We start from the raw sequence: 25,717 nt of genomic DNA, 5'->3' as shown, positions 1-25,717 counted from the left end.
TAGTTTTGTAAATCTTGAGGCAATGTCAGGGTAGAGTTGTACATCATCAGCATTATATATTTAAAGCTTTTTATTGGGTGAGATCCCCTAGGCAGAGGGTATATAAGAGATGCTCTGAGGACGGAATCCTGGATCATTGCAACATTTCAATGTCAGCAACAGGAAGAGCCAGCATAAGAGACTGAAAAGAAGCAATTGATGAAGTGTGAGGGAAATCAGGAGAGTATGGTCTCTTTGGAGACCATGCGAGTTGAGTATTTCAAGGAGGGAGTTAATAGATAGAACTGAGAAGTCTGCTGAGAGGTCTAGTAAGATGAAGACTGAATTTAGCTGTGGGGTTTGTCAAGATGAAGAAGTGTCTGACCTTGAATAATTACATGCATGTGTGTCCCTTGTTGTTGGTTGTGTCTGCTGTAAGTGAGAGGGCTAGGATTTTGAATTGCTAGCTGCCTGACCACCTTCCTATGCTAGTGATATGTATTAAAGTCATGGGGCTGTACAATATGGAGGACACTCTGGGTTGGGGCTTTGGTCCCAGATCTCCACGTTATTCCCATCTGTGGTGAGGGAAGTTGTGCCAGACTACTGGAAGTTCTTAACTTCTGAACACAATCCAGGCTAGTGGGTCTCCAAACTTGAATATATATGCCTACATATTAACTTCTAAAGAAAAACTACTCTTGTACTCCCAAGGATCGAGTTAAATCACTTTTTAAAATATTTTATTTATTGATTTCAGAGAAAGAGAGCATGAGAGAGAGCACAAGTGAAGGAGAAGGGCAGAGGGAGAGGGAGAAGCAGATGCCCCGTTGAGCAGGGAGCCTGATGCAGGGCTCAATCCCAGGACCCTGGGATCATGACCTGAGCTGAAGGCAGATGCTTAACTGACTGAGCCACCCAGGCACCCTGAGTTAAATCCTCTAAACTTCTACTTTCTTATGAATATTCTGTTGATTGGTAAATTTGAGTTAAGCATTCTGAAATTATGTTTGCTCAGTTCTTCTCCACTTTCTTTTTTTGTTTGAATACTGTGAAAACTCATTCATATAGTGGGCTCTGATGTCACTGGATTTTACTTGGCAAAAAATGCATTATTGCTTATGAGGTGAAGTCCTGTTCTTTTTTTCATTAGCCCTCAAGAAAGTGGTATTACTTGAAAGTAGCTGGTGTGGGAACACAAATACACAGGGACAATGAAATAAATATTAGGCCTTAGTTATAAGGTGGCTATCTGGTTGCTTATGCTATTTGCCTTCTGATTATCTTCAGAAAGAAAACAAAAAACAGAAAATTTCCATGGAAAACACTCAGATCCTGAGGGGTTTGTGGATTTCAGGCTGAGAAACACTAGATTATAGGCAAATTTAAGCTGCCAGTGCCCTCTTTCCCTCTGGGCTCTACCCTGTTTCCTACAGTACCTTCTCAGGAGGGGGGTGGGGGCGGGGTCTAGAAAACCAGTTTAGAGCTTACTAAGCAGAAAGAAATGTGCACTTGCTAGAGTTCTATTTATAATTCTTTGACTCCTCCCAGTAAAACTCTCCTGTTTTAGCAGTGGGCCTAATTGATTTTGATCTATTATCAGTGCTCTAATTCCTTAACAAAGTATAGGGAAGTAGCAAGAAGAAAGTTTCCTTCCCTCTTTTCCACCCAAATCTTTGTGACCCGTGGAACTTTTGTTCTGTGGTTAACAACCTCTCAGCGCTTAAACCTCTTCACAGAGCCTTGCTTTCCCCCCCGCAGTTCTTAGGGAAGCAGCTCTCCTCTAAGGAGCCTTCTTGCAGCCCTCTCTGGGTTGGAGTCCCTCCTCTTTCTCCTTTCGAACCACCTGCTTCACTGAAGCCCATGCCATCTGCCATCTGACCTAACCATTTTATTCTTTGCTACTGCCTGACCTTCTATATAAACCTCTTGGTCACTGAAGACTTGGCACCTGCTCACAGTCTTCATCTCCACTCCAGATCCTTCCATCGTCCTGGGTGACTTCCACATCCACTTCTGCATACGAACCATGAAACATCCAGGCTTCCTAATTCCTTGAACGTGTATGTCCATTGACCTTCACCTCCACACCATTTCAACATCTCACTCTTATGGCTCCAATTGGGTAAATTTCCCTAATAAAACTGGAACCCACCTTATAGGGTGGTTGTTAGGATTAAACGAGGTAAGGCTTTATTTTAGCACAATGAGGACACATAATAATCATCACTTAGTAAATGTTAGCTGTTATTATTGCACTAATTTATATCCATAGGGCTGGAGGGTGGTGGAAATAGGGAAAAAGATTTCCATTTCTACAGATCTTACTGGGAATGTGCGAGATTCTGAAACACTAGAAAGGGAGCATGGCTGGGGAGGGTCTGAGAAGGCCCAGTGGTATGAGCAGCTCCCTCCCCAACAGCAATCTCAGCTGAACCCACAGATGGGATTATATATACATACTAACTTTAATTAAAAATAGGTCAGTTGAAAAGTTCACCCATAACTTTATGAAATGGCATACATAATATAAAATTTTGAATTAGGCCAGCCTCTTGTCCAATAATGTTACAAACCATACAGATAAGCCTCTGGCTATTCATTTGACCATTGACAAGGCAAGAAGAAAAGTGACAGAACTAACATTTATTGATCATTTACCATGTGTTAGGTACTATCTTAGGTAGTTTACATTTTCCATTTCATTTTAAATTTATGTTTTCTCATGTATAAAAAACAAGAGTTCTAAGTTTCAAAATTCTCATTTGAATTCTCTTGATAACGTAAATCATCTGGAGAAATGAACCTCATTGACCCTTGGGAAAATGAGCAAGCTCTTTTCTTTTTTTTTTAAGATTTATTTATTTATTTCAGAGAGAGAGAGACAGGGGGAGAGCGTGGAAGCAAGCGCAAGGGGAAGAGGGAGAGGGAGAGAAGCAGACTCCCCACTGAGTCAGGAGCCCAGCATGGGGCTTGAACACACAGCCCTGAGATCATGACCTGAGCTGAAATTAGGTGTCAAATGCTTAACCGACTAAGCCACCCATGCACCCTGTGCAAGCTCCTATTTTTAAAAACAACTTACATTTCTGCATTTTTTATGCCTTATAAAAATAAAACTGTTGTCCTTCACTGTAAGCTTTCCTTGTACTACTTCAAAAAGCTTTCTTCATTTTAGCCTCTAATTGTTTTGTGACCTGTTAGCAAATGTAATGCATAGGAAAGCATGCAGTTCCTACATGTATTTTTAGAATTGGTATATGACTTTAAGTCAACTTTAATCTACAATAAAAATGTTTTGAATGAGCAGGTGTGATTAATGATGGGATGTAAATGAACTATGGCAAAAAATTACTCCATTATTAGAATAATTTCTAGAAATTTAACTGTAGTAGAATAAAAATGTATTTATTGGCAAAGGAGGAAAAATTAGCCATTCAAGCCAGTTGGTAGAAAATGCTACTTAACAGTTCTGACATAAAAGTGTTTAAAAGGTTCCAAGGAGAAGAAAACATTTTTGATCTCTCTTACTCCTAGTAACCTCTATGCCCTTTAAAACTCCATGGTGTACACAGTATAACATCTTAGGAATGCAAGTTGACCTGCTTTCCAAAGGAAAAAAAATATATATCTTGGAACTTCATTAAACAAACACTACCATAGAAAATTATAAATTGCTTTGGAAGACTTGTCCAGTGAAGAGAGTGGAAGAGGAATAAGTGAAATTGGTAGAGAAGGACTAATATTTCAGAAAATGAACAAATGAGTAGAGGAGATTTTTCTTTCTTTTTTTTTTTTATTTGAGAGAGAGAGAGCACATGCGTGTGGGGGGGCAGGGAAGAGGCAGAGATAGCGGGAGAGAATCTTTTTTTTTTTCAGATTTATTTATTTTTAGAGACAGAGAGAGAAAGAGAACAAGCACAAGCAGGAGGGGGAGACGGAGAGGGCATCCCAAGCAGACTCCATGCTGAGTGTGAGCCCGATGAAGGGTTCCATCTCACAACCCTGAAATGACAACCTGAGCTGAAACCAAGATGCTTAACCCACTCTGCCACCCAGCACCCTAATGGGAGAGGGAGAATTTTTTTTTTTTGAAGATTTTATTTATTTATTCGACAGAGATAGAGACAGCCAGTGAGAGAGGGAACACAAGCAGGGGGAGTGGGAGAGGAAGAAGCAGGCTCATGGCGGAGGAGCCTGATGTGGGGCTCGATCCCATAACTCCGGGATCACGCCCTGAGCCGAAGGCAGACGCTTAACCACTGTGCCACCCAGGCACCCCGGGAGAGGGAGAATATTAAGCAGGCTCCATGCTTAGCTCAGAGTCCAAGGCGGGGCTCAATCTTACGACCCTGAGATCATGACCTGATTAAAAATCAAGAGTCCATTGCTCAACTCACTGAGCCACCCAGGCACTCCCGGAAGAGATTTTTCAATCTTGTGGGTTTATTTCTTTATTTCTCTATGTTCCATTGATCAATGTGTCTATTTTTTGTGCCAGTACCATACTGTTTTGATTAATACAGCTTTCCTACTATATCCTGAAATCTGGAATTATGATACCTCCAGCTTTGTTCTTTTTTCTCAAGATGGCTTTGGCTATTCAGGATCTTTTGAGGTTCCACAGAATCTTTAGGATTATTTGCTCTAGTTCTGTGAAAAATATTGTTATTTTGATAGGGGTTGTATTGAGTCTATAGATTGCTTTGGGTAGTATGGATATTTTAGCAATATTAATTTTAACAATCCATGAGCATGGACTGTCTTTTGATTTGTATTGTCTTTAATCTCTTTCATCATTGTTATTTTTTTATCATTGTTTTATAGTTTTCAGAGTATAAGTCTTGTACCTCCTTAGTTAATTTTATTCCTAGGTATTTTATTCTTTTTGGTGCAATTGTGAATGGGTAAATGGGATTGTTTTCTTAATTTCTCTTTCTGCTACTTCATTATTAGTGATAGAAAAACAACCAATTTATGGGTGTTAATTTGGTATCCTGCAACTTTACTGAATTTGTTTATTACTTATAATAGTGTGTGTGTGTGTGTGTGTGTGTGTAGCCTTTGGAATTTTCTCTGTATAATACCATGTCATCTGTCAATAGTGACAGTTTAATTTCTTCCTTACCAATATGCATGCCTTTCATTTCTTTTTCTTGTGTGATTGCCATGGCTAGGACTTCCCAGTACTATGTTGAGTAAAAGTGGCAAGAGTGGACATCCTTGTCTTGTTCTTGATCTTAGAAGAAAAGCTATCAGCTTTTTGCTTTCCCCCCCCCCCCCTTTTTTTTTTTTTTTTTTTTTTTTTTGCAATCATAGTTTTTTGATATTCCCTTTTTGGATGATAATTTGGCAGTTTTCTTTCTGGGAACCTATGTTCCAAACAATTGCAATTCAAAGATTTTAATCTCACAAGAATACTCATTGTAGCACAGTGTCTTATAATAATAGTGAAAATTTGGGAACAACTTAAGTGGTGAACCATTCTTAAGTAAGCCAAAGAATGATTATATAAAATCCACAACATGTTTTCTTTATATTATTTCTCCACATTTATGCTTTATTCAGCAATTATTGATTACCCATTGTATGTCAGAAACTGTTCTATGTATTTGGGGTGTAGTGATGAACTAGACAGACAAAGTCCTTATTTCTTGGAGCATATGTTTTAGTAGTAGAGGCAGGCATTAAACAGATAAACAAACAAGATAATTTATAATACTCTCTAATTACATACACCTCTCTGGGCTCATCTCCTGTTTTCTTCCATTTCTCACTCCCCCTCTTCTTCACTCACTGTATTACAGTGAGCTGTAATCGTTTCAGCAACGTTGGCATCCTTGATGTTTCCAAACACATACTAGGCGTGCTCTCAGAGCATTTACGTAAAGCTACTGCTCTAGGTTTTGATGCATTTTGTGCCAACTACTTTAGTAAATATGACAAACATGAAGGACCTCAGCTATTTCAATTTATGGGACTCAACTTTCAAAAAAAAGCATGTATTTCATCTCTTAGAGCATATATCACACCCAGGAAAATCAATAACTAAATGACAAAAAGAATACTGTTAAAGAAAAGTTGGTGATACAAATATTAGGTTTAAAAATTTTAGCAATTTGACTTAGGACCCAAAAAGTGTTTGCATATTGGAAATTCTATGAAAAGACCCCCATGTTCTTCATGATTACTACTGTATCCCGAAAGAATAATTCTGCATTATTACAATGTTTTTTCCCTGTTAATATAAACCACTGTTTCATAATTCTAAGGAAACTAGATGGTAATTCACATAAATGGATGGGGTTTGTAAGGTTCTTCTTACTCAAAATAAAATTAAATATGACTTCTATCAAGTTAGAAAGAAATGTTATCAGAATGTTGACGAGATAAAGAAGCCAGGCCACCCTGTTACCTTCACTGGCTGCCTCAGAGTGTATAGCTGGCATGTCATGAACAAGAAGTGGAGTTGTGAGAGAATCCCGGCTCTACGTCCACCTACCCTGTAGTGTGAGGGTGGAAAAAAGCCCTCAGCTTTCCTGGGGTTTTATTTCCTCAGTTATAGAATTGAGGAGAGCAGGCTAGATGGCTTTTAAGAGATCTTTCAACTAAAAGGATCTAGGTCAGCTTGAGATCCCCATCTTTGAGCAAACATTTAGGGTGGCAAAAGAAATGAGTTAAAAATGGTGGGTGAAGTGGGGCTCCTGGGTGGCTCAGTCAGTTAAGCGTCTGACTCCTGATTTCAGCTCAGGTCATGATCTCAGGGCTGTGAGATCCAGCCCTGCATCTGTCTCTGTGCTGGGCGTGGGGTCTGCTTAAGATTCTTTCTCCGTCTGCGCCTTTCCCCACTCTAAATAAATCTTTAAAAAACTTTTTCATTATATGATGCTTCATTTGCTTACCCCTTAGCAGTACCAGCAATTAGATCAAAGTATCTGGCAAAGATTTTTTTAATAATCAGAGACCCTGCCAAGTTTGGGTAGAAAAACAACGCACCACCACGTCACACCAGCAGTCAGGACTTCCTGCCTCTGAATTTTAACAGCCATCAGCCTGGTCAGGAGATGCACATTCATGTCATTCAACAAGATCAAATGCATGCTGATTAAGAGTAGGTTTCCAGGTGCTTGTTGTGGCAGCACATATACTAAAATTGGAAAGAATAAGTTTCCTGAAATCTTCCCGGGTAGTCAATGTGAATGAAACTGGTTCTAATAGAAAGAATGCAACAGAGTTAAGTGCAGGGTGGGAAATTTCTTTTTCTTCACAGAACAGAAAAATGACCGAAAGGCCAGTGGCTTTTCATATTTTGTAACCTAAAAAGAATACACACATCACCCCTTCTGGAATCTAACACACTGGCTTCATTTTCAAAATGAATCAATTTATTTTCCCTCAAATGCAGCCATAAATTATAAACCTTAAGCGTGTGATAGTCACATGATTTCTTCAGTAAGCCCAGGACTTCCACAAGTTTCTCTGGTGCTTACAGCCAGAGTAGTTCAGGGAGTCAAATATAAAAGCTTTTTTCACAGCCATACATTCCTTTGATGTTCGGGTATTGAACACAGATGCACTGGATAGCTTGTCTTCAGCATTGTCCATTTCTTTTTCTGAAAGTGTTAGCTGTGTTTTCTTTTCTTCCTTTTTTATTGTATTTTACTTTACTTCATTTCACTTTATTTTATTTTCATCATGATAAGTGTACTCTTTAATCCTCTTCCCCCTCCCACCTCCTTTCTGGTAATCATCAGTTTGTTTTCTATAGTTAAGCTTCTGTTTCTTGGTTTGCGCCTCTCTCTCTCTTTTTTTCTTTGCTTGGTTGTTTCTTAAATTCCACCTATGAGTGAGATCATATGGTGTTTGTCTTTGACTTTTTTTGGTTAGCATTACACTTTCTAACTCCATCCTCGTTGTTGCAAATGGAAAGATTTCATTCTTCTTTTTTTCCACAAACTAAAGTTATTTTGAAGAGTGTGAGGCACCTCAGTTGTTCACTTCATTCTGAGCGTGATTGATTAATTCATACTCTGAATGGATATAGAGTAGGATATTATGAGTTTCCTTGTCTTTCACCGAGCTATAATTTATACTTTCCTGACAAGTTTATTTGAAAAGTGATTGGATAATTTTATCCTGTATTTAAGCATTATTGTAGGTAATAAATCATACTTTGAAAGACACTTAGGGTACTGGAGAATTTGTCTTCACATGGTGACAAAATTCACTTTTAAGTGGCTTTATCCAACACAGTGGTGATCCTGAAGAAGGGACTGATCCCTACTCACTCATAGAGTTGTTTTTTCCCCCCCTTTTATAAAGAAGTCTTTTTAGGGGCACCTGGGTGGCTCAGTCGTTAAGCTTCTGCTTTCAGCTCAGGTCATGATCCCAGGGTCCTGGGATGGAGCCCTGTGTCAGGCTCCCAGCAGGCTCCAGCCTGCTTCTCTGTCTCCCTCTGCCTGCCACTCCCCCTGCTTATGTGCTCATACGCTCTCGCTCTCTCTGTCTGTCAAATAAATAAATAAAATCTTTTTAAAAAAGAAGTCTTTTTAAAAGAATTTTAATTGATCATCTAATGTCACATTTCAAATCACACAAGTGATTGTAGCTATAGAAGGACTTCATCCTCATTATTTCACTTTTTGTTTGCTGGGTTCCTTTTTTTTTTAAGATTTTAATTATTTATTTGAGAGAGAGGAGGGGCAGAGGGAGAGGGAGAGAATCTCAAGCAGACTCCCTGCTGAGTGGAGAGCCTCACGTAGGGCTTGAGCTCAAGACCCTGAGATCATAACTTGAGCCAAAACCAAGAGACTGATGCTTAACTGACTGAGCCGCCAAGGCACCCTGTTTTGTTTTTTTTAAAGTTTTTATTTAAATTCCAGTTAGTTAACATGCAGTGTAATATTAGTTTCAGGTGTACAATATAGTGAATCAATGATTCCATACATCACCTGGTGCTTACCATAACAAGTGTGCAAGAAAACCCCATTCCCCCACTCCGTGCAGACACCCCTCTAACTATCAGTTTGTTCTCTAGAGTTAAGAGTCTGTTTCTTGGTTTGTTTCTTTCCCTCTTTTTTCTCCTTTTGCTCATTTGTTTGTTCCTTACATTCCACGTATGAGTGAAATCATATGGTGTTTGTCCTTCTTTGACTTAATTTCACTTAGCATAATACTTTCTAGCTCCATCCATGTTGTTGCAAATAGCAAGATTTCATTCTTTTTTTGGCTGAATAATATTCCATTGTATGTATATACCACAGCTTTATCCATTCATCCATTGATGGACACTTGGGCTGCTTCCGTAATTTGGCTATTTTAAATAATGCTGCAAAAAGTGTAGGGATGCATGTATCCCTTTGAATTAGTATTTTGGTGTTTTTTGGGTAAATGCCCAGTAGTGTGATTCCTGGATTGTAAGGTAATTCTCTTTTTAACTTTTTGAGGAACCTCCATACTGTTTTCCAGAGTGGCTGCACCAGTTTGCATTCTCACCAACAGTGAAGAGGGTTCCCCTTTCTCCACATCCTCGCCAATATCTGTTGTTTTCTAAGTTGTTAATTTTGGCCATTCTGACAGGTGTGAGGTGATATCTCATTGTGGTTTTGATTTGCATTTCCCTGATGCCAAGTGATGCTGAGCATTTTTTCATGAGTCTGGTAGCCATTCGTATGTCTTCTTAATGTCTGTTCATGTCTTCTGCCCATTTCTTAACTGGATTATTTATTTTGTGTGTGTTGGTTTTGATGAGTTCTTTATAGATTCTACACATTAACCCTTTATGTGATATGTCATTCGCAGATATCTTCTCCCATTCTGTCAGTTGTCTTCTAATTTTGTTGATTGTTTCCCTCACTGCACAGAAGCCTTTTATTTTGATGAAGTCCTAATAGTTCATTTTTGTTTTTGTTTCCCTTGCCTCTGGAGACATGTCTAGTAAGAAGTTGCTCTGGCTGGGGTTAAAGAGATTGCTTCCTGTTTTCTGCTCTAAGATTTTGATGGTTTCCTTCTTATATTTAGGTCCTTCATCCATTTTGAACTTACTTTGGGTGTAAGAAAGTGGTCCAGTTTCATTCTTCTGCGTGTTTCTATCCAGTTTAATGTTTTAACAATATTTGTTCTTCTAATCCATGAGCATGGAATGTTTTTCCATTTCTTTGTGTCTTCTTCAGTTTCTTTCATAAGTGTTCTATAGTTTTCTGAGTAGAGATCCTTTGCCTCTTTGGTTAGGTTTATTCATAGGTATCTTATCATTTTTGATGCAGTCATAAATGGGATTGACTCCTTGATTTCTTTTCTGCTGTTTCGTTATTAGTGTATAGATATGCAACAGATTTCTGTACATTGATTTTATATCCTGCGACTTTGCTGAATTCATGTATCAGTTTTAGCAATTTTTTGGTGGGGTCTTTCAGGTTTTCTACATAGAGTATCATGTCTTCTGCAAAGAGTAAAGTTTAACTTCTTCCTTCCTGATTTGGATGCCTTTTATTTTTGTTGTTGTTGTTGTCTGATTGCTGAGGCTAGGACTTCTAATACTATGTTGAACAACAGTGGTGAGCGTGGACATCCCTTTGTGTTCCTGACCTTAGGGAAAAAGCTCTCAGTTTTTGCCCATTGAGAGTATTAGCTGTGGGCCTTTCATATATGACCTTTATGATGTTGATGTTCCTTCTATCCCTCCTCTCTTAAGGGTTTCTATCTAGAAAGGATGATGTATTTTGTTAAATGCTTTTTCTGCATATATTGAGAGGACCATATGGTTCTTATCCTTTCTTTTATTAATGTGGTGTATCACATTGATTGATTTGCAGATGTTGAACCACTACTACAGCCCAGGAATAAATCCCTCTCGATCATGGTGGATAATCCTTTTAATGTACTGTTGGATTTGATTAGCTAGTGTCTTGTTAAGAATTTTTCATCCATGTTCATCAGGGATATTGGTCTGTAATTCTCCTTTTTAGTGGGGTCTTTGTCTGGTTTTGGAATCAAGGTAATTTTGGCCTCATAGAATGAGTTTGGAAGTTTTCCTTCCATTTCTAATTTTTGAAACAGTCTCAGAAGAATAGGTATTAATTCTTCTTGAGGTGTTTGGTAGAATTCCCCTGGGAAGCCATCTTGCCCTGGATTCTTGTTTGTTGGGAGATTTTTGATTACTGATTCAATTTCTTTGCTGGTTATGGGTCCATTCAAATTTTCTATTTTTTCCTGTTTCAGTTTTGGTAATTTATATGTTTCCAGAAATTTATCCATTTCTTCCAGATTGCCCAATTTGTTAGAGTATAAATATTCTCTCATAACTATATTTTTGTGGTGTTGGTTGTGATCTCTCCTCTCTCATTCATGATTTTATTTATTGGGTCCTTTCTCTTTTGTTTTTGATAAGTCTGGCTAGGGGTTTATCAATTTGGTTAATTCTTTCAAAGAGACAGCTCTTGGTATCATTGATCTGTTCTACTGGTTTTTTTATTTCTAGATCATTTATTTCTGCTCTAATCTTGATTATTTCCCTTCTTCTGCTGGTTTTAGGCCTTATTTGCTGTTCTTTTTTCCAGCTCCTTTAGGTGTAGGGTTAGATTGTGATTTGAGACTTTTCTTGCTTCTTGAGAATGCCTGTATTGCTACATAATTCCTTCTTACGACTGCCTTTGCTGTGTCCCAAAGGTTTGGACTGTTGTGTTTTCATTTTCATTTGTTTCCATGTATTTTTAAATTTCTTATTTAATTTCCTGGTTAACCCATTCAGTCTTTAGTGGAGATACCCTTTAATCCCTAAGTACTCGTGGTCTTTCGAAATTTGTTCTCGTGTGTTCTTTTTCTTGTGTTCTTTGTTCTTTCCAAATTGTGTTCTTCAAGTCTCATAGCATTGTGGTCTGAAAATATGCATGATATTATCTTAATTTTTTTTGTACTGCTTGAGGCCTGGTTTGTGAACCAGTATGTGATCTTTTCTGGAGAATGTTCCATGTGCACTTGACAAGAATGTGTATTCTGCTGCTTTAGGATGAAATGTTTTGAATGTGTCTGTAAGGTCCATCTGGTCCAGGGTGTCTTTCAAAGCCATTTACTTATTGATCTTCTGTTTAGAAGATCTCTCCATTGCTATGAGTGGGGTGTTAAAGTCCCTTACTATTATTGTGTTATTATCAATGAGTTTCTTTAAGTTCACTAGTAATTGATTTATATATTTGGCTGCTACCAAGTTGGGGCATGAGTATTTATAGTTGTTAGATCCTCTTGTTGGATAGACCCCGTTATTATGATATAGTGGCCTTCTTCATCTCTTATTGCAGACTTTGGTTTAAAATCTAATTTGTCTGATATTAGTATGGCTACTCCAGTTTTCTTTTGATGTCCATTAGCATGATAGATGGTTCTCTACCCCCTCACTTTCCATCTGGAGGTGTCTTTGGGTCTGAGTCTTTTTTTTAAAAAAACTATTTATTTATTTGAGAGAGAGAAAGTGAGTGAGAGAGCATGAGTGGGGGTCAAGGGCAAAGGGAGAGGGAGAAGCAGACTTTCTGCAGAGCAGGGAGCCCAACTCAGGACTCAATCTCAGGACCCCAGGATCAACCTGAGCTGAAGGCAGATGCTTAACCAACTGAGCCACAGAGGTGCCCCTAAAATGAGTATCTTGTAAGCAGTGTATTGATGGGTCTTTACCCTTTGTCTTTTGATTGGATTATTTAGTCCATTCACATTCAGAGTGATTATTGATAGATATGAATTTAGTGCCATTGTATTATCTATAAAGTAACTGATCCTATAGATTGTTCCTTTCTACTCTTTGTTGCTTTTGGTGTCTCTTTCCTGCTCAAAGTGTTTCTTTTAATATTCCTTGCAGAGCTGGTTTTGTATTCACGAACCATTTAGTCTTTGCTTGTCTTGGAAACTCTTTATCTTTCCTTTTATTCTGACTGACAGTCTTGCTGGATATAGTATTTTTGGGTACATGTTTTTCCCATTCAGCACGTTGAATATATCATGCCACTCTCTTCTGGCCTGCCACATTTCTGGCTACCCTTATAGTTTAAGGACTTTTTGTCCCTAGTTGCTTTCAGGATTCTTTCTTTATCTGTGTATCTTACAAGTTTCACTATGCTATGTCTTGGTGTTGACTTTTTGGTTGCTGATTTTGAGGGGAGTTCTCTGTGCCTTTTGGACTTGAATGCCTGTTGCCTTCCCCAGATTAGGGAAGTTCTTAGCTATAATTTGTTCAAATAAACCTTCTGCCCCCTTTTCCTGCTCTTCTTCTGGGGCTCCTATGACGTGGATATTATTGCATTTTGTAGAATTGCTGAATTCCCTAAGTCTATATTCATGATCCAGTAATTGTCTTTACCTCTTCTTTTCAGCCTCATTTTCCATAATTTTATCTTCTAAATCATCTATTCATTTCTCTGCCTCTTCCATTATCATCGTGATTACATCCAGTCAGTTTTGCATCTCAGTTATAGCATTTTTAAAATTTCAGCCTGACTAGTTTTTAAGTCTTTTATCACTGCAGCCAGTGTTTCTCTGGTGTCTTTTATGCTTCTTTCAAGCCCAGCTAGTATTTTTATGACTGTTGTTCTAAATTCTTGTTCAGATATATTGCTTATATCTGTTTTGAGTAAAAACCTGGCTGTGCTTTCTTCTTGATCTTACTTTTGGGGAGAATTCCTCAATCTTGTCATTATGTCTAGGTTTCTGTCTTTCACTTGTTATGAAAGTTTGTTATGTTTCCTGCTCCTGAGAGTAATACTGTATTAAAAAGGGGTCATACACTGTCCAGGACGTGGCATTTCAGGAAGTGTTTCTGGTGTATACTGTGCACACTCTGCTGTTGTGTTTTGGCTGCTCTTTTCCACAGGTCAACCCTCCGCAGAGGTCCTCCTTCCTTGCAGTGGGGAGTGTTTGGACTTTTTTTTTTTTTTAAGATTTTATTTATTTATTTGACAGAGACATCCAGCGAGAGAGGGAACACAAGCAGGGGGAGTGGGAGAGGAAGAAGCAGGCTCCTAGCAGAGGAGCCTGATGCGGGGCTCGATCCCAGAACGCCGGGATCACGCCCTGAGCCGAAGGCAGATGCCTAATGACTGCGCCACCCGGGCGCCCTGTGTTTGGTCTTTTAACTAGGTGTGCTTTGATTTGTTTGTTAAGATATGACTAGAAAAGAAAAAAAAAAGGCCTGATCTAAGAAAAGAGAAAAGGAAAAGAAACAACAAACAAATAAACAAAAAAGTATAAGCCTGAGTCCAAAGAAAAAGAAAGAAGGAAAAAAGAAAAGAAAAGAAAGAAGCCTGATCCAAAAAATGAGAAAAGGAAACAAAGAAACCAACAAATGAACAGAAAACTATGAGCCTGATTCCAAAGGAAGAAAAAGGAAAAGAAAAAATAAAAAAACCAGTTCCACCAGAACTGAAGCTGACACTTTGGAGCACTCTCTCTGATCGGTAGACCTGGTACACAAGGCAGGACTGTGTTGATCTGAGGGAGAGGCCCACTGCTCTGTCTCAGTCAGACCTGCCCTTGTAAAGATGCCCCTGCCAGATGATGGGGGCCGGGGTTTGGTGTAAGGTTTGGTATAAGCACTCTCCACTGGAGGTGCTGTGTTTCTCTCTGAAGTCGAACAGTGCTGGTGGGGGGTGGGGTGGAAGATGGTGTCACCCGGCCTTCTCATCTCCAGGGAAGGGTACTCACGGCCTCCCTGTTTAGGTGGCCCTCACAGAAAAGAGAACGATCTCTTCTCCTTTGTCCCAGGCTTTCATCAGATCCCTGCCCTGAACCTGTCTGTGCCCGGCTGCGGGCAGGCCTGGCTCCACAGTTCTCCTGTGTTTTATCTCTGGCCAATGGCTGGGTTTCAAAACTCCAAATCTTAAAGGGCACAGCAAGGTGTGGACCTGCTCCCCTCCCCTGTAGAAGAGCCTCACAGCCGTGCACCTGGCACTGTTCTGTCCCAGAAAAGCTGTTGCCCAGGCTGCACAGGTGTCTGGAGACTGTGGTGACGCATAGGGAAAAGCAACCAGGTTATCTGCCCTCCGCCCATGCTTCTGTTCCCTGGTGTTGAACTGCTGCTCAGTGGTGCCTGGTGGGCCTTTTGTGTTTGGAGAGGCAAAAACCCTCTTCCAGGGGTGCCTGGGTGTCTCAGTGTGTTGGTGTCTGCCTTCGGCTCAGGTCGTGATCCTGGGTCCTGGGATCAAGCCCCGCCTCGAGATCCCTGCTCCACGGGGAACCTGCTTCTCCCTCTCCTCCCCACTCATGCTCTCTGTCGCTGTTTCAGTCTCTCTCTCTCTCAAATGAATAAATAAAATCTAAAAAAAAAGCAACCCTCTTCCAAATGTACTCTGGGAAGGGGAGACTTCTCTCCAGTGCCACCCAGGGGATCCCCACACCAGGACATGTTACGCAGACCCTTTCCCTATTCTCTCCCTCCCTCCCCAACTTTGTTCCACGAAAAGTGCTTCCTCTCCTCTGTGGCACTGCAGCTTTTCTGTCCCCCAATTCATAACTCTGAGCCTTGCATCTGCCATGTTTTCGAATGCACTTGGCATTCGTTGTTTACCTCTGGTAAATACCTACTTATAAATTCAGAATTATTTGGAATGACATGGTAGATATTGACTCTGGTATTGCACAAGTTAAAAAATCACAAATGTTCTTAGCCTTGTAGCTGTATCTGAAAAACTAAGACAATAATTAATATGAGTGAAATGTGCCAATGTTAGCATGCTACTGTGGGTTTACTTGCAATATGTCTCTGCAATGAGTTTTTTCTTTCTTATAGGACATTTTTAAAGCTGGAAATACCAATGAGGATTCAGGATTGGACTTTGGAGAATTTTTGCACTACCTTAAAGACCACGAGAAAAAAATGAGGCTGGCATTTAATAGTCTGGACAAAAATAATGATGGTGTATTTGTGTTTTATTCACGATTAGCTTAACATGAATAATAATTGTCAGTACTAAAGGACATTGTTTTATCAGCCTTTAACTTCTTTGTACCATTAGAGATTCAGTTCTTTTTTTTTTTTTTTTTAAAGATTTTATTTATTTATTTGACAGAGATAGAGACAGCCAGTGAGAGAGGGAACACAAGCAGGGGAAGTGGGAGAGGAAGAAGCAGGCTCATAGCAGAGGAGCCTGATGTGGGGCTCGATCCCACAATGCCGGGATCACGCCCTGAGCCGAAGGCAGACGCCCAACCGCTGTGCCACCCAGGCGCCCCCTTTCTTTTTTTTTTTTAAGATTTTATTTATTTATTTGACAGAGAGAGACAGCCAGTGAGAGAGGGAACACAAGCAGGGGGAGTGGGAGAGGAAGAAGCAGGCTCCTAGTGGAGAAGCCTGATGTGGGGCTCGATCCCAGAATGCCGGGATCACGTCCTGAGCTGAAGGCAGACGCTTAATGACTGCGCCACCCAGGCACCCCAGAGATTCAGTTATTTCTATTGCATGTCTAGTAGTAATTTTTTCTTTCTGAGAATAATATATAAACTATATTTATTAGTGTTATAATTTTTGTGTGGTTACTATATTTTTAAATATTTAATTTATTTATTAGAGAGAGCACAAGGAGGGGGAGGGGCCGAGGGAGAGGGAGAAGCAGAATCCCCGATGAGCACGGAGTCCCATGTGAGGCTCAATCCCAGGACCCCTGGGATCACGACCCGAACTGAAGACAGATGCTTAACCGATTGAGTCACCCAGGCACCCCCGGTTACTATTTTTTTAGTAAAAGAATTTGTCCTCTGAATTTAAAACTTCTTGGCTTAGGGAGTGGGCCTCTCCACTCTTTTGCAATGTATACGCTGAAAGTATCATGGTAATTAAAAAAAAATGCCATTGTTTACTTGCTGATTTTGAAAATATTCTGGTTGCAGAAAAGTTAGATAACAAAAAGATCTTAAAAGAAAGTAAAAGTTACTTGTAACCCTGCTGTCTGGAGATCGGGTTTAACATTTTAATATATTTTTATAGTTTCTTCTAGACTTTTTACTTATGTTTGTTTCTTGGTTTCTCTTTCTCTTTTTTTAAGCATACACTTTTTTTTTTTAAAAGATTTTATTTATTTGTCAGAGAGAGAGAGAGCACAAACAGGGGGAGCAGCAGGCAGGGGAGAAGCGGGCTCCCCACCGAGCAAGGAGTCCCATGTGGGGCTTGATCCCAGGACGGTAGGATCATGAACTGAACCAAAGGCAGACACTTAACCGATGGAGACACCCAGGCATCCCTCTTTTCTCTCTTTAAATGAAATTGTAGTCACACTACATAGAGTTTGATGTCCTACTTTTTTCTTTTAATGTTATAATTTAAGCATTTTCATTTCATTTAATATTCTTCCCAAACATAGTTTTTAATGACTCTGAAATATTCCATTTATGAGTAGACTTATCTAATCATTCCTGTATTGTAAGACATTTGGGATGTTTCCAAACTTGTACTTTTATACATAGTATTGTGATCAATATCCATGCTGATTTACAGAGGAAAGGTGTGCTTTGTCACAAACCCTTTTTTTTAAAGAAGTTTAACTGTATTTTTTTTTAAAGATTTTATTTATTTATTTGACAGAGATAGAGACAGCCAGCGAGAGAGGGAACACAAGCAGGGGGAGTGGGAGAGGAAGAAGCAGGCTCATGGCGGAGGAGCCTGATGTGGGGCTCGATCCCGTAACGCTGGGATCACGCCCCGAGCCGAAGGCAGACGCCCAACCGCTGTGCCACCCAGGCGCCCCTGTCACAAACCCTTAAATCATAAAGACTGTAGGTAAAAGTAGAATACCATTTCTGCATCCATATATGGCTAATCAACCATGGATAATTAGAACCTAATTATACCCTATATAAGAAACACATGTATTAGTTTTTAAGTTTTCAGAAATCTAGTTTTTGTTAATTGAAAAATTCTAAGTATACCAGAAAAGCTATTTAAAGGATTGTACTGATGGATTCTTGGGTAAAACAAAATGTGTCCTGAATATCACAGGCTTTAGTGACCTGTGATACCCAAATTACAATGCTTCAAGCTTCTGTTCACTTTCCAGAAAGAAGTTTAGGCCTTTCTGGGTCCTGCTACTGAAGTTGTACCCAGAAACTTCAGAAATACTACTTACTAATGTCTTTCAATTAGAAATGGTTATTAATTGCTACTGATCTTGGCCTGATAGTTCTGCTTTTTTTTTTCTTTTAAGATTTTATTTATTTATTTGACAGAGAGAGACCTGAAAGTTCTGCTTTTGTGCTATTCTGGAATTTCACCTGTTATTGGTGGTTACCACCATGATCATCATTTGAAAGCTGAAAATCCACTGTGTCAGATTATCAGTGAAATCAGAATGTCATTAGTAAAAACAGAATGCACCATTGTCTGTGGTAAAGCTGCAAATCAGTGCTTGTAGCTCTTGGTGATAAATAGAATACTTTTTCTGAGGCAAGGCGGAAATCTGAAAGTAATACAGTGATTAGCAATATAGATCTTTTCATTTCTGCCTTGGCTAATCAAACTGGAACATCACAGCTCAGTCCCCAAGTCCTGCGCAGGTACCGTTCTGGTAGAGCTACTGTCCAGATTCCCATGGGCTTCATTTGTTTTGGGCTGTGACATTTGGTATGAAGCTCTACTGTTGGCACGAGGACTACTGCCCACCCGGCCTGCAGAGCTTAAGTGCAAGCAGAGGTGCGAAGTCTGATTGAGCTGCCTGCTTTCTGTGTCATCATTGTTGCTGCTTCAGTGACCACTTTTGTGTAGAGCTCAGCCGATTTACTTTGGCCAGCATGCTTTTTGTGCCTGGAAAAGGCAATGCATCCTCTGGTATGGGTTGAATAGTGTGGGCCCTAAAAAAGATATGTTGGGCCCCCCATACCTCAGACTGTGACCTTATTTGGAAATAGGTCTTTACAGAAGTAGTCATGTTAAAATGACGCTATTAGGGTAGTGCCCCATATCTAATATGACTGTTGTCATATAAAGGGGAAATTTGGGCACAGAGGCAGATATGCATGGAGGAAGATGATGTGAAGTGGCCATTTGGTGTGATGGAGTCAGGAATGGGGTGATGCATCAACAAGCCAAGGAACACCTGCAGCTACCAGAAGCTCGGAGAAAAGCACAGAGCAGATCCTTCCTTGGGATCTTCAGAGGGAGCATGGCCCTGCTGACAACTTGATTTCAGATTTCTGGCCTCCAGAACTGTGAGACCATAAATTCCTGTTGTTCTGAGCTACCCAGATTGTGGCACTTTGTTACGGCAGCCGTAGGAAACTCCTAATCAAGTGTCTGATAGTAGCAAAATATTTGGGGCCTCAACGTACGGCTTTCTCAATTCATATGAACATGCAGTCACCTTCTTCCAGAGTGTCCAAGTGCTTCCAGATTGGCTGGGCTAGGGTAGTTTCTGGTATCAGGTGTGTGTCATTGACCCCGGAGCCAACATTTCCTTCTGAATTCTATTACTGGATCTGGCTCACTTCTTTCCTGACATCATTGTTGCTGTTGGGACTCTTCCAGCTCATCACACATTATATTTGTTAAAAATTAATAGTATGCAGGATTCAGTTTTTACCACCTGCTTTCTGTCCCCCAGGAGGCTTTCTAGGCCTTATGCCTGTCAGTGAAGGCAAGAGGATGCTCGTGGGCTGGTGTACTATCAAACTCACTGGCAGGAAGTGCTCAAGCCCTGATGTGATCTGATCTATTTAACTTCTCTCACTAAGTAGTATCTGAGCTCCTGCTCCTGTTTAGCCAAAGTGTCCATGGAATGCGGTTATAATGATGTGAATGAAGTAATTATTGAATTCTTTTTTGGATGGAGTTTTTTGGAGATTGAAGAAATGATAGGAAAGGAACTAACAATTATTGGACTTTATTTTCTGTATCTTATTTTTGTCTCATACAAGTCATTATAGCAGCTGCATTTTACAGATGAGAACACTGAGGCTAAGGAAGGGTAAATATTTTGCTTTCCACTGGCTCTCCCAGTGAGTCACATCTCCAGGAGGTATGCCTTTGTGTAGCCTTGTGAACCACACAGGCCTGGGCTTGGCCGTTTTGACTTACTTCAGTCGTTAGGGCATTAGCAGGACTTAATAAGTACTTGTATATTGGAGCGTGTCCTCTTGGAATACTCTTTCTTAACATCCTGAGCCACCAGGAAAGAGATCTAACTACCCAGTGGGAGAGATCTCTCATTTAGTTCTCAGCTGTTCTACATTTCCGAGGTAACAGACACGAGTGAAGCCATCTTGGATTTCCAGTGGTAGTTGAACAAACCTTCAAATGATTGAATTCACATGAGTGGCTCAGGCAAGACCAGCAGAAGAGCAAATGAGTTGAATCAAGCTCAGATTGCATACCCATAATCAAATACATCCTTTTTAAACCACTAAATTTTGGGATAGTTTGGTACTTAGCAATAAATTGCTGGTACAGGAATGGAATATTTTGCATTTCTCTTTGGAATTGCAATGCTGGAATGGTTGTGGTCCTCTTCTCCATCCGTCTAACAACTGTTATTCCGTTGAATCCATTTCAAGTCTATATCTCAGTGAAAACTTGCTGCATATAATTAAAGACAATTTTGAATCTCCTTTTCAGTAGATAGGCCTTGATAATATTCTGGATCTCATTACCTAATTTTTTCTACATCTTAGCTTGGATTTTTAGCTTCTTTTGGGTAAAAATTACTTGATGTATTTTAGTTCAATGAAGTAAACAGTTTTTGAGCACTATATGTGAGCTATTGCGCTTGGAACTGTGCTAACAAAGGTCTTCAGAAGTAAACGATTTTGGGTGAATTAAGGATAAACATACACAAGATAGACTATGATGGTTGCTGTAGAAGTGATATAGGGAGAGCTTAATTGTGCCCGGGAACAATTTAGATTTGGTTGGATCAATACATAAACAGAGTTGAAAAGAAAGGGTTTCTTGAGAGGCACCTGGGTGGCTCAGTCAGTTGAGCATCTGACTCTTGATTTCAGCTCAGGTCATGATCTTAGGGTCGTGGGATCAAGTCCTGTATTGGGCTCTGTGCTCAGTGAGGAGTCTGCTTGAGTTTCTCTGTCTCTGTTCCTCCCCCAGCTTGCACGGCCATTCTCTCTCTTTCTCTCTCTCTCAAATAAATCTTAAAGAAAAAAAAGACAGGGTTTCTTGAGCAGAGAGATCATAGTTTAAACAAAGGCAGAATTAGGACATCGTCAGTCAAGGTCAGAACCGGTCAATATAGCGTTTTAGGTTTAGCCCTAACTTAGTGTTTTGGGGGGAAGATTTCATTGACATATAACATATATAGCAATGTGCATAAATTCTAAGTAAAAGCTCCAAGAATTTTCCTGAGGCAAACATATAACATGGAAACAGCATCCAGATTAAGAAGTAAAATATTACTAGCATCTCAGGAACGGCCCTTTTATGTCCCATCCAAATCACTACCACCCTCCAAAGTAGCTACCATCTTGCTTTCTAGTACCGTATGTAAGTTCTCAATCAATCTTTGTTAAACAAGTAAGTACCTTGCTCATACTGTACCTTATGCTGAAATCCTTTTTTGTTTCTTTGGCAGTCTTTGTTTATCCTTTATAGCACTTCATTTGTGACTTTTGTTTTTAATTCTTGTTTATCCCTGCATTGCTTATTATTCATAACTCTTCTATAACATGTATTTAGCACTGTGTGATATATTTTTAAAAATAAGTAGTTCATCCATACAAGCTAGTAAGCTCTTTGGGGGTGGTTGTTTTATTAATCTCTGGCTTTTCTCACATTTAACATGGTGATTTTAATAGTATACTTTTTTTTTTTAATTTTATTTTATTATATTGTGTTAATCACCATACAGTACATCCCCAGATTCCGATGTAAAGTTTGATGCTTCATTAGTTGCGTATAACACCCAGTGCACCATGCAATACGTGCCCTCCCTACTACCCATCACCAGGCTATCCCCTTCCCCCACCCCCTCCCCTCTGAAGTCCTCAGTTTGCCTCTCACAGTCCATAGTCTCTCATGTTTCATTCCCCCCTCTGATTACCCCCCTTTTCTTTATCCCTTTCTTCCCCTACCGATCCTCCTAGTTCTTATGTTCCATAGATGAGAGAAATCATATGATAATTGTCTTTCTCTGCTTGACTTATTTCACTTAGCATTATCTCCTCCAGTGCCGTCCATGTTGCAGCAAATGTTGAGAATTCGTTCTTTCTGATAGCTGAGTAATATTCCATTGTATATATGGACCACAGCTTCTTAATCCAGTCATCTGTTGAAGGGCATCTCGGCTCCTTCCATGATTTGGCTATTGTGGACAATGCAGCTATGAACATTGGGGTGCATATGGCCCTTCTCTTTACTACGTCTGTATCTTTGGGGTAAACACCCAGTAGTGCAATGGCTGGGTCATAGGGTAGTTCAATTTTTAACTTTTTAAGGGACCTCCACACTGTTTTCCAGAGTGGCTGTACCAACTTGCATTCCCACCAACAATGTAGGAGGGATCCCCTTTCTCCACATCCTCTCCAACAATTGTTGTTTCTTGCCTTGTCTATCTTTGCCATTCTAACTGGCGTAAGGTGGTATCTCAGTGTGGTTTTGATTTGAATTTCCCTGATGGCTAATGATTTTGAACATTTTTTCATGTGTCTGTTAGCCATTTGTATGTCTTCATTGGAAAAGTGTCTGTTCATATCTTCTGCCCATTTTATGATTTGTTTATTTGTTTCTCGTGTATTGAGTTTGAGAAGTTCTTTGTAGATCTTGGATACCAGTCCTTTATCTGTGGTGTCCTTTGCAAATATATTCTCCCATTCCGTGGGCTGTCTCTTAGTTTTTTTGACTGTTTCCTTGGCTGTGCAGAAGCTCTTTATCCTGATAAAGTCCCATAAGTTCATTTTATCTTTTATTTCTCTTGCCTTTGGAGATGTGTCGTGAAAAAGGTTGCTCTGGCCGATGTCATAGAAGTTGTTGCCTATGTTCTCCTCTAGAATTTTGATGGATTCCTGTCTCACATTGAGGTCTTTCATCCATTTGGAGTTTATTTTTGTGTATGGTGTGAGAGAGTGGTCAAGTTTCATTCTTTTGCATGTAGCTGTCCAATTTTCCCAGCACCATTTATTGAAGAGACTGTCTTTTTTCCACCGGATGTTTTTTCCTGCTTTATCAAAGATTAGTTGCCCAAAGAGCCGAGGGTCCATTTCTGGGTTCTCTATTCTGTTCCATTGGTCGATGTGTCTGTTTTTGTGCCAGTACCATGCTGTCTTTGTGATCACAGCTTTGTAGTACAGCTCGAAATCCGGCATTGTGATGCCCCCAGCTTTGTTTTTCCTTTTCAACAGTTCCTTGGAGATTCGGGGCCTTTTCTGGTTCCATACAAATTTAAGGACTATTTGTTCCAGTTCTTTGAAAAATGTCCTCGGTATTTTGATCGGGATAGCATTGAAAGTGTAGATTGCTCTGGGTAGTATGGACATTTTAACTATGTTAATTCTTCCAATCCATGAGCATGGAATATTTTTCCATCTTTTTATGTCTTCCTCAATATCTTTCAAAAGTGATCTATAGTTTCTAGGATATAGGTCCTTTACGTCTCTGGTTAAGTTAATTCCAAGGTAACGCATGGTTTTTGGTGTTATTGTAAAATGGGATGGATTCCCTTAATAGTATACTTTTAAAAATATTTTTAAGTTATTGAATTAAGAGTGTAGTGCTTGAGAATTGGGATATAAAGCAGAGCATTCAGTTTCCCCATTTGAAAAAAAGTTTGATTTTTAAGCTAAGGAATAGACCAATGAATTCCATCCTGTGAAGCTTGGAACACTAGGGGCCTTGGAGTGGTCACAAAGAATCTGAAATTCTATGTATGAATACTGGGCTTTGTCTACAGGCTAAATAAATGTCTCATACATATGTATGCTACTTATAAATGTATGCAGATGCAGCTATGGTTCATAAAGTATGAAATGAAGATGTGACAGAATTAATAGTTTTTTGGAGTTACATATTTTACAGCTAGGTGACATTAAGTTGATGTTTTTTAACATGAAAATGTCCTCGTATTTTAAAAGATTGGTTAGCCTCAACTCTTTGTTTTACACAAGGGAGGGATCAAAGATTTTTTGGACTTGGAGAGCGGCATGATGAGTTAAGTGTTTTAGAGTTTGAGGAGCATAGGGAATACTTAATTTTTCCTTTACAACATCTAGCGATGTGAGATTGAGATGCATAGTAGGCTTGTATTAAATGTATCAGTCGACTCGAGTTGTTTAACATAGAATATGGTTGTGTTAAAAAGAGTTTTTGTTGTATTATATTTTAGGTATATTATTTCTTTAAAAACTTACCTTATAAAATGTTGAGTGACCTTTTTTTCATGCTCCTGAATCAGATCTTCAGAGTTAGCTTTTTTTTTTTTTGCAGGTCTCTCTCTCTCTTTTTTAATAATAATATTTTTTTAATTTTATTATATTAGTAACCACACAGTACATCCCTGGTTTTTGATGTAAAGTTCCATGATTCATTAGTTGCATATAACACCCAGTGCACCATGCAATACAAGCCCTCCTTACTACCCATCACCAGCCTATCCCATTCCCCCACCCCCCGCCCCTCTGAAGCCCTCAGTTTGTTTGGGAAACAACCAGAGTTAGCTTTTAAGTTTTTTCCAAGTAGGTACAATAATCTAGATTTGTTGTAGATCTACAGTCTCTTATTGGAAACCCTTAGGGGGTTCTGTTTAGAAATTTAGAATTTGGGTTTTAGAAAAGCAACACAGTGTGTGTATGATATATTATGTAATACTCCAAGTAAGGTTTGGGGCATCACCATGCAGTTATATACGTGAATATTTCTTCAGTGAAACAAATGAATAATCACACAAAATCAGATAAATAATTGACTACCAAATGAATTTTGGTGTCAAATTTACAAAAAGTCTTAGTTTTCAGAGCTTTTAGTCTTTGTATTGTGAATATGGGATTGTGGGTCTAAAAAACATGGGCTTTTTAAAGACTATTACATTCTAAGTATATTTTGCCTTGTTATCTTTGCAGATAATTTAATTTGACATTTTTTCACTTTTTAAAGGAATAGTAGAAACTTCAGAAATAATTGCTGCTTTGAAATCACTGGGTATAAATATTTCTGATGCTCAGGCAAAAAAAATTCTACAAAGGTCAGCCCTTATCCTTATTTTTGATAGTTTTTATTTTTATTTAATATTCCATGTTAGAAACTAATTGCTATAGGTATAGCTCCTTCCTCCCCGCCTGCCTCCCTCCTTTCCTGCCTGCATGCCTTTCTTTTTAGATTTGATAATATTAGCTTTTATTGACATTGCTATAAGAAAGATCCCTAAGAAATTTATTGAATTGTGAGAATGCTGTTGACTAAATCATAAAGTGTTCACACGTTACAAAGTCCCTAGAAAAAAATTGTGCCTGCTTTAGTTTAAAGAATAGGTGTAATTCTCTTAAGCAATTGATTTAAAATTTTTTAATTTTAAATTTTTTGACATACAAAAAGCTGTACATAACTAATATACACAACTTGATGAGTTTGGAAGTGAGTATACATCTAGGAGACCATTACCACAATCTATGCCATAAACATATCCATCCCTTCCAAAAGTTTCCTCCCACAGTCTTATTTATAACTATTATTTTTTGTGATAAGAATACTTTTTGTAGTTAAAACTTAAATTTATTTATTTTTTATTGAAGTATAATTGACGCATAACATCAGTTTCAGGTGTACAATGTAATGTTC

At 39.1% G+C, this 25,717-nt stretch overlaps 1 pseudogene; it reads left to right on the top strand.

The window, feature by feature from the left end:
• LOC100469794 overlaps nucleotides 1–25,717 on the top strand; it is a 61,710-nt pseudogene that overhangs the window by 4,636 nt on the left and 31,357 nt on the right.

Source organism: Ailuropoda melanoleuca, chromosome 2 (assembly GCF_002007445.2).
Source record: "Ailuropoda melanoleuca isolate Jingjing chromosome 2, ASM200744v2, whole genome shotgun sequence".
Taxonomy (NCBI): Eukaryota; Metazoa; Chordata; class Mammalia; order Carnivora; family Ursidae; genus Ailuropoda; species Ailuropoda melanoleuca.
Note: the sequence above shows the minus strand (reverse complement) of the source record. Positions and strands in the feature narration are given on the sequence as shown.